The sequence below is a fragment of the Gossypium hirsutum genome, chromosome D06, assembly GCF_007990345.1.
Source record: "Gossypium hirsutum isolate 1008001.06 chromosome D06, Gossypium_hirsutum_v2.1, whole genome shotgun sequence".
Lineage (NCBI taxonomy): Eukaryota > Viridiplantae > Streptophyta > Magnoliopsida > Malvales > Malvaceae > Gossypium > Gossypium hirsutum.
The window spans coordinates 40,176,900-40,185,695 of record NC_053442.1 but is presented as its reverse complement, the minus strand read 5'-3'; the positions used below and the strand labels follow the sequence as shown (position 1 = coordinate 40,185,695).

The window sequence follows — 8,796 nt, the reverse complement described above, 5'->3', positions numbered from 1 at the left end:
TTGAATTTTATTATCTCGGTTTTCTTATCATTCTTATCATTTAATCTATCAAATATGGTAAATGTATAAAGGATATTCACTATCTGAAGAAAATTTCATCTATTACAGTTATAATTTCTGGTTCGATCATGGAAGCATGGTGATACAAATCTCAGGTTTTTAGAGGTTGTGTTCCTATACTTGTTGTTACTGGAACTACATTCGGTTTTTCTCTTTTACTTCGGAATGCACTATTGATGTTGAGGTATTGTTCTATCTATATGGTTGAAACGTCAGTCGTATTATAACACTATGGTTTTAATTCATCTGATGGTTGTGGCTCTAGTATGGTTCAAAGCTTCGATGTTAATAAGTTAAATAGCTTTATTATTATATCCCTTTTCTACCTTTCGTGAAGGTGTAGGCATTGGCGAAAGTGTAGACAGTGGAAGATCGAGCTTAAACTCGTATATCGATTCTCATTCCTTAGGTAATCTCGATTTATGTCAACGAGTTAAAACAGGATGTTATGTTTTATTTAAGCTAATACAGTTTGTAAGGATCTTTAACCTGTATTCTGAGGGAATTATTATAGATTGTATGTCTGGGTTGTCTTGACAACAAGAAGAGGGGATTATTCTTAGATGTTATTATCTGATAGTTAAGATTGACTCAATTGTTTTAATCAGAGCAAGATATTCAATTGAAAAGTAATTTGAGTTATGTGCATTTGAGTTTATCCTCAGGTTCGAAAATAAATTTTGTGCATTCACGGGTAAATTGACGGACATTCAGAATAAGGGATTCATATTATAGAAGACATGATACAAAAATATATTTATCAGATTAGCTTTAATCAAGAAATGTCATTATGGACATTTATTGCTTGACACTTTCCATGAAAGGAGAACAAATATCAGTTGAAAGTTACAGATGCAAACATGTCAAAAGCATCAGTCAAAGTTTGATAATTGAGGTTTCTAAGTTATGTTTCAATAGATGATTACTGGGAATTTCTCGGTAGTTATACTACTAATGATAAGTTATGACAGGAGAACATCATAACTGTTCAGTTAAGTTTAGATATAGTATCAACTTCTGATACGAGTTTTGAATTCAGATGATTATGATTGATTTTATCTATGCATAACCATTGTAAAGGTGGAAGAAAGACTCGACTCGATAGCTATAACAGGCGAGATATTTCGAGGACGAAATTTTCGCAATGGGGCTGAGTTGTAACAGTTCGTTTTTCAATGGTGTCGAAACAATGGTTTTGGGGCCACCAAATCTGATGGGTAAGTTTGTAAATATTATTATTTAATATTTACGAGTCAAATGTGATTTTAAAAAGGTTTTTGATTTGATAATTTATGTTATATAAGCAATTTATTAAGTTTAAGTGGTAAGACCTTAAGGTCAAGTGGTTTTAAAAAATGAGGTATCGGGACCTCGTTTCTATAAGCCGAGTTGTAAATATTTTTATAAATATTTATGGAGTGTCATTAAGGTGGTATTAAGTTTCGTTGAAAAATTTGAACATTTCGATAGTTAATTAAGAAAAAGGACTAAATTGTAAAAGTTCAAAAAGTCAATCACTATTAGTTTAAAGGTGTTAATTACTTAAAGAATTATAATTGGAAGGCCTTATTGAGTAAATTAGCCATCCTAAAGATAGTGGGGCGGTTGGATGCTTAATTTCTTTTAATTATAATGTTTTATATGTTATTTATTTAATAAAATAAAATAAAAGGTTAATAAAATAAAGAAAACAAAATGTTTTCTTCCCCATTTGTTTTTCACCACCAAAGGCTGCCATGGAACAATGATGGGAGAAGCTTCAAGCTTTGGCCTTGTTTTGGATGGTGCATGTAAGTTCGTTTTAGCCCCGTTTCTTTTAATTTTTATGTTTTTAAGATCGTTGCAACTAGGTCCAGCTAGCTCGTACCTTTGATTTTGAAACTGTTAAAGATTTTGAATGTTGTCATTAATGAACCTTTTGATTTTAGATGTAAAATGATGAATTTGAAATATTAGTTGTTATTTAAAAGTATTTTATTAAGTGATATTTGATGAATTTTCCTATTAAGGACTAAAATTTTAAAATAGTAAAATTACAAGGATTTGATGTAAAATTGTTGCATGAATGGGATTTTTTAGATGCCATAAGAATTCTTATAGGCTCAATTTTGGGTAAAAATTTTTAATTTTCATGTTTTAGGCTCAGGGACTAAATTGAATAACAGTAAAACTTTAGGGGTAATTTTGTAAAAATTTAAAAAATGACTAAATTTCATAAGATACATTTTTTTACTGTCTAAATTGATAGATTGAATAAAATTATTAATTTAGATCAAGACCGGGTGGAAAATCGAGGAGAATGTTACCAAAATGCCCCTATACTTTGACATTTTTGCAATTTAGCCGGGTAAGTTCGTATGAACTATAAACACTTAATTGTGAGTTAAATTGACTGCTTAACGTGCTATTCTATTGTACATGAATTAATGAATATATGTTATTATGTAATTTATTATGTCATGAAACAATAGAAATTCAACAACGTACGACGACTACCGAGCCTCGTTTGAACCTTAGGAATTCATAGGATACAAATGACATGTCATTAGGGTTTACATGATTTAGGTGCTTGTCTTGAATGTCCTACTGATGGCTGAGATCGGGCATGTGTTGCGGATACTCCACAGCTCGTATGAGCAGCATCGTGTAGCTATGTTCTGACTCACAGCTCGTGTGAATAGGCCCATTTTCACAACTCGAGTGAGCATACTTATTCATAGCTCATGTGAGCATATATGTACATGAATTGATGGATTACAACTATATGAGTTAACACACTTTGTATGAGCTATCCCGGTATTCAATGGTATTCTATTCGGTTCAACGGGCATGAATTGGAAAGGAAACGATAAATGTTCAATATGAGCAATTACATGTATACATGAAATACATTGAAATGATGAGATATATGGAAAGCATGTTATGTTATGAAGGATGTTATATCCAAATTGAATCATATTCAAGTATAATGGTTATCCATGTTGAATTCGTGTGAAATTTGTTCAAGTATGCTAACATGTGTTGTTGTTTAATGCTTAGGCATGTGCCAAGCTATTGGTTGGATTGTATTCTGTTTACTTATAAGTTATTGTAAACGGAAAAATATCTAAGATCCTATATAATTCGTCACCTTTTTACTTAAAATTGTTGTTAAAACCAAGTAATTGTTTAATAAATTAATGAAATATGTGAAAATATGAAATTAGGACATAGAAATTATTAAATGTGATTTTATGTTTTATTATATAGTTTTCATGCATAAAATGGCTTATTTTATATTAATTTAAGCATATTATATTTTTAAGCTATAAAGTGGGCCATGCATGATTAAATTAAATAATAAAATATGATGTTATATTTTAATAATTCATTTTATATATTTCATTAATAAAATTGGGTTTAACTAATTAAGTAAATTGATTAATTAAAGTGGTTAAATTAATTAATTTGGTCCTTTAAACTATCTACTATTTTTGACAGGTCTGAGAGTTTTCTTCTAATTGCAAAACCGCCCAAAGTGGGGACCAAGTCAACCTAATTTTTGGTTGCACATGGCTGATTATAAACCAATTTTTGGTTTAATTACATAAGGCCCTTGAAGAGTTAAAGAAATCAGAGATTTACCTGAAGATTTGCTGAAGACCGAGTCTTAGTCCTAAGTTGTTGTGGCATTCAAATTAGCCAAAAATCAAGGAAAAATCAGCCACATTTCCTCAATTCATGGCCGGCCACTCTTGGAGGAGGTTTCAAAGGATGGACACTCCTAATTTTAGCAAACTAGCTCCTTTGCCTCACCTATAAATAATAGCTCATTTCTCACTCTTTCAATCATCCCCCATCCCTCTCATCTCTCATCCTCTCTCTCAACTCTCTTAGCTCTCATGCCTATCATCATCCTTGCATAAGGATTTTAGCAAATTAGCCTATTAAAGAGCCCTTGGTTGGCCACCTTGGAGAAACATCAGAAAAGGAGCAACGCAAAGAAGTGAAGGAACCTCGTTAATTAGAGTCTTGGGTGATAGCCACTCTGAATTGGTTTTAATATTTCTTTTCTTTAATTTAATTTAAAGATGTTTGCTATGAGTTCTATGTTCTTGTTTACAACAATGATAGCTTAAATTTTATTTAAGCTAGGATGATTATTTTGATTAAATAATATTTATGTGATTCATGCTTATAATGTTTGTGCCTCAATCGATCATGTTTTCAATTAAAATCAAGTTTGTATTTCATTCATACATGATTGAAATGCACCTGAATTAGATGAGCGATCCTAACCAGACGACGGCTAATGGACGCATAATTGAAATGTGCATGCTTAATTTAGATCCTAACAGGATTAAATTGTAGGTTGCATAACAACCCTAACCAGGCTCTGTTATCCGGATTAAATTGTAGGTTGTATGCTCAATTTAGATCCTAACCGGATTAAATTGTAGGTTGCATAACACGTCCCTGTTACCTTACACGAATGCTAAGAAACCCTTAGCAAATAAGGATCAGTAAAATGTGTATTTACTAAGTAAAAGGATTCCGAAAGAACCTAATCTGGTTTCCAAAACTCATGAAAGATCGAGTTGCCATGGAGTGTTTTTCCGAATATTATTAAGCATGATGATAATAAATTAAGTTTAATTAAAGTAATTGTCCTAGTTTATTTATGTTATAATTGTTGTAAATTGTGTTTAATTTTAGTAAAATCTATTTCATTCATATAGTCTGCATATTACGATAATTTACATTAGGGATCATTGCATCTAGTTTATACCACTTCTCAACTATATTTTGTTTTTATTTTTTCAAATTGTTAATATAATTTTACAAATTAAGTGACTTAGCAGAAATACAATCCCTATGGAGATGATAACTCGATACTCACTTATTACTTGATAACGATTGTGTACACTTGCACAAATCCAGTGTTACAAGTTTTTGGAGCTGTTGCCGGGGATTGTCAACTATTGCCATAGTCATTTTTTTGTGAAATTATTTATTTTTAATTTGATTTATTTCTAACATTACCTACTTATTCTTTTTAATTTTTGTGATTTTCTATTCAGGTGTTTATGAGCATAGATCGAATTATTGATTTACTCACTGTAGACCCTAAAATTTAGCTAACTTTTAGACAAAGAAAACGTGAACGAACAGCTTAAAGACTAGTCGAGATGGACCTTGGAAATCAAAATCAAGACCAAGGTAGTGAAGCTGATAATGTACGAAATCCTATCCTCATTGTCGATGACAGGGATCAATGCATCAAACAATATGTTGTGCTACTTTTCAGTAAGTTAAACCCAGGAATTAGAAGTCCAATATTGAGCCAATCCAGTTTGAATTGAAACCAGTGATGTTTCAAACGCTACAAACAGTGGGCCAATTTAGTGGTATGCCCACGAAAGATCCACATCTCCACCTTCGATTGTTTATGGATGTGAGTGATTCATTCAAGATAGCCGGTGTGACTGAAGATGCACTGAGGTTGAAGTTGTTTCTGTACTCATTGCGAGATCGAGCACGAGCATGGTTCAATTCATTGCCACCAAGCTCCACATCTACATGGCAAAAATTAGCAGAGAGATTTTTGGTTAAATATTTCCCACCAAGCAAAAATGCTAAGTTGAGGAACGAGATCATAACTTTCCAACAATTGGATGACGAGTCTTTGTATAAGGTTTGAGAGTGATTCAAGGAGTTACTTCATAGGTGTCCTCATCATGGGATTCCTTACTGTATTCAGTTGAAGACATTCTATAATGGTCTCAATGCACATACAAGATTGATGGTAGATGCTTCCGCGAATGGTGCAATTTTGTCTAAGTCTTATAATGAGGCTTATGAGATCATCGAGAAGATTGCGAGTAATAACTACGAATAGCCAACAAATCGAACAGCTTCAGGAAGATGAGTAGCCGGAGTTCATGAAGTTGACTCTCTCACTTCGTTATCGGCTCAGGTATCATCTTTTTCCTCTATGTTAAAACAGTTAACCGCTAATAATACTAATACTTTTACAGCTCAGCCACCGAGTCCGTTTGAAGTAGTTTCTTGTGTGTACTGTGGGGAAGGTCATTCTTTTGAGAATTGTCCATCAAATCCCGAGTTAGTGTACTATGTGGGGAACCAAAACCAAAATAGGAGTGGAAAAGGACCCCAGTCCAACTTCTACAATCCTTCATGGCGCAACCATCCTAACTTTTCTTGGAACAACTAAGGAAATGGATCGAACAACAACTTATTGCAGCAAAGACCCAACCAATCTCAAGGGTTTAATCAGCAAGCTCCAAAACCACCTCAAGTTAAGGCACTAAATAGTTTGGAGAACTTGTTGAAAGTGTACATGGCAAAGAATGATGCTTTGATCCAAAGCCAAGCAGGAACAGTAAAAATTTGGAAAACCAAATAGGTCAATTGGTTACGGAGCTTCGTAATAAACCACAAGGAACCTTGACGAGCAATACTGGGAATCCAAGGAATTTAGGTAAAAAACATATCAAGGTAGTGGCATTGCGAAGTGGTAAAACTCTGGAACCCCAATAGATTGATGTCGAAGATGAGCATGTTGAAAAGGAGGGAAATCATCCAGATGTTGAAGTTCCTACCCCAATCAGAATCTGCAAAGTCTGACAAGGTAAACCCTGACCTAGTGAATTTAGATATTTTAACATCTTCTTTGGATGCTGATTTACCTACTCAAAAAAGTTGTCCAGTTCAATCGAAAGTTTCATCACCTCCATATCTGCAAATATTGCAGCAACACAAGCAGAAATATGAGGTGCAATTCAAGAAGTTTTTGGATGTTCTGAAGCAGTTACACATCAATATTATGTTGGTGGAGGCTTTAGAACAAATGCCAAATTATGTGAAGTTTATGAAAGATATACTGTCCAAGAAAAAATGACTGAGTGAGTATGAGATTGTTGCTTTGAAAAAGGAGTGCAGTGCGTTCCTGCAGAACAAACTGCCATCGAAATTGAAAGACCCAAGAAGCTTTACTATACCCTGTAACATTTGTGAATCTTACTGTGGTAAAGCTTTGTGTGAATTAGGAGCGAGTATCAACTTAATGCCTAAGTCTATTTTCAAGATGTTAGGAATAGGTGAAGTAAGACCTACAACTGTGATGCTTCAGCTAGTGGATCGATCTTTAGCATATCCCGAAGGAAAGATCGAGGATGTTTTTGGTAAGATTCGATAAATTTATTTTTCCTATTGATTTCATTATTTTAGATTTTGAAACAGATAAAGAAGTACCAATTATCCTTGGGAGACCTTTCTTAGCCACGGGAAGAACGTTAATTGATGTGCAGAAAGGATAACTCACCATGTGAGTTAAAGACGATCAGGTAACCTTTAACATTCTTAAAGCAAAGAAATTTCTCGATCCGGCAAATGAGTGTTCAGTTATGGAAGACATAGAAACCTTGGTTCCTTTGGAAAGCAATTTTGAAGAAGATCCATTGGAGAAAGCTTTAGATCTTGACCCTTTGGAGGATGAAGAAGGTGAAGAAAACATGGCTTTGATGAAAGTCAATCCGAGAAATTATATTCAATCCACACGGTTTGAACCGTTGGAGTTGGAAGTTAGAGAATTTGTGCAACCCAAGTTGTCAATTGAAAAACCACTTAAACTCGAACTAAAGGTACTTCCTTTCCATTTGAAATACTTGTATTTAGGTGATTGTTCTACTTTGCCTGTGATTATTTCAACGAAACTGACAAAAGATCAAAAGGAGCGATTAATTGCTGTTCTAAAGAAATTTAAGAAAGCAATTGATTAGAGCATAGCTGATAGTCGAGGTATAAGCCCTTCATTTTGCATGCATAAAATCATTTTAGAAGAAGGTGAAAGAGCTCGAATTGATGGGAAAAGGAGGCTCAATCCTATTATGAAAGAAGTTGTGAGAAAGGAAGTGATTAAATGGTTAGATGTAGGAATCATCTATCCTATTTTAGATAGTTTGTGGGTAAGTCTGGTGCAGTGTGTACCGAAGAAAGGTGGAATCACGATTGTTGAAAATGAGCGTAACGAGTTAATTCCAATGAGAACTGTTATCAGTTGGAGAATCTGTATTGATTACAGAAAGATGAACAAAGCCACTCAGAAGGACCATTTTCTGTTGCCTTTTATGGATTAGATGTTAGATCGACTAGTAGGTAATGAATTCTATTTTTTTTAAATGGCTATTCGGGATATAACCAAATAGTTGTAGCCTCGGAGGACCAACATAAAACAACCTTTACTTGTTCGTATGGTATGTTTGTTTTTAGGCGAATGCTTTTTGGTTTATGTAATGCACCTGCAACTTTTCAACGATGCATGATGGCAATATTTACTGATATGGTTGAAAATTTAGTTGAGGTTTTCATTGATGATTTTTTTTTTTGTTTTTGGTAACACTTATGTTATTTGTTTGAGTAATTTGGCTAAGGTACTGAAGAGATGCGAAGAGATGAATCTTGTCCTTAATTGGGAAAAATGTCATTTTATGGTCAATAAAAGAATTTTCTTAGGTCACAAGATCTCAAAGAAAGGAATTAAAATTGACAAAGGAAAGGTTGACGTAATTGAAAGATTACCGGCCTTAATTAAAGTGAAAGGAGCCAGAAGTTTCTTAGGCCATGCCGGTTTTTACCAAAGGTTTATCAAAGATTTCTCAAAAATTTCTAAGCCGCTGTGTTTATTGTTACAGAAAGATACAGTGTTCAATTTCAACAAAACATGTTTGGAAGCTT

The 8,796-nt window shown here is 33.6% G+C and overlaps 1 non-coding gene across 1 annotated transcript; it reads right to left on the bottom strand.

Annotated features, from left to right (window-relative positions):
* Positions 1-5,677: 5,677 nt before the first annotated feature.
* On the bottom strand, positions 5,678-5,784 carry LOC121218897 (small nucleolar RNA R71). The gene has a single exon (XR_005915379.1). It is a non-coding gene; the product is annotated as a small nucleolar RNA R71 (small nucleolar RNA).
* Between the last annotated feature and the right edge of the window lie 3,012 nt (positions 5,785-8,796).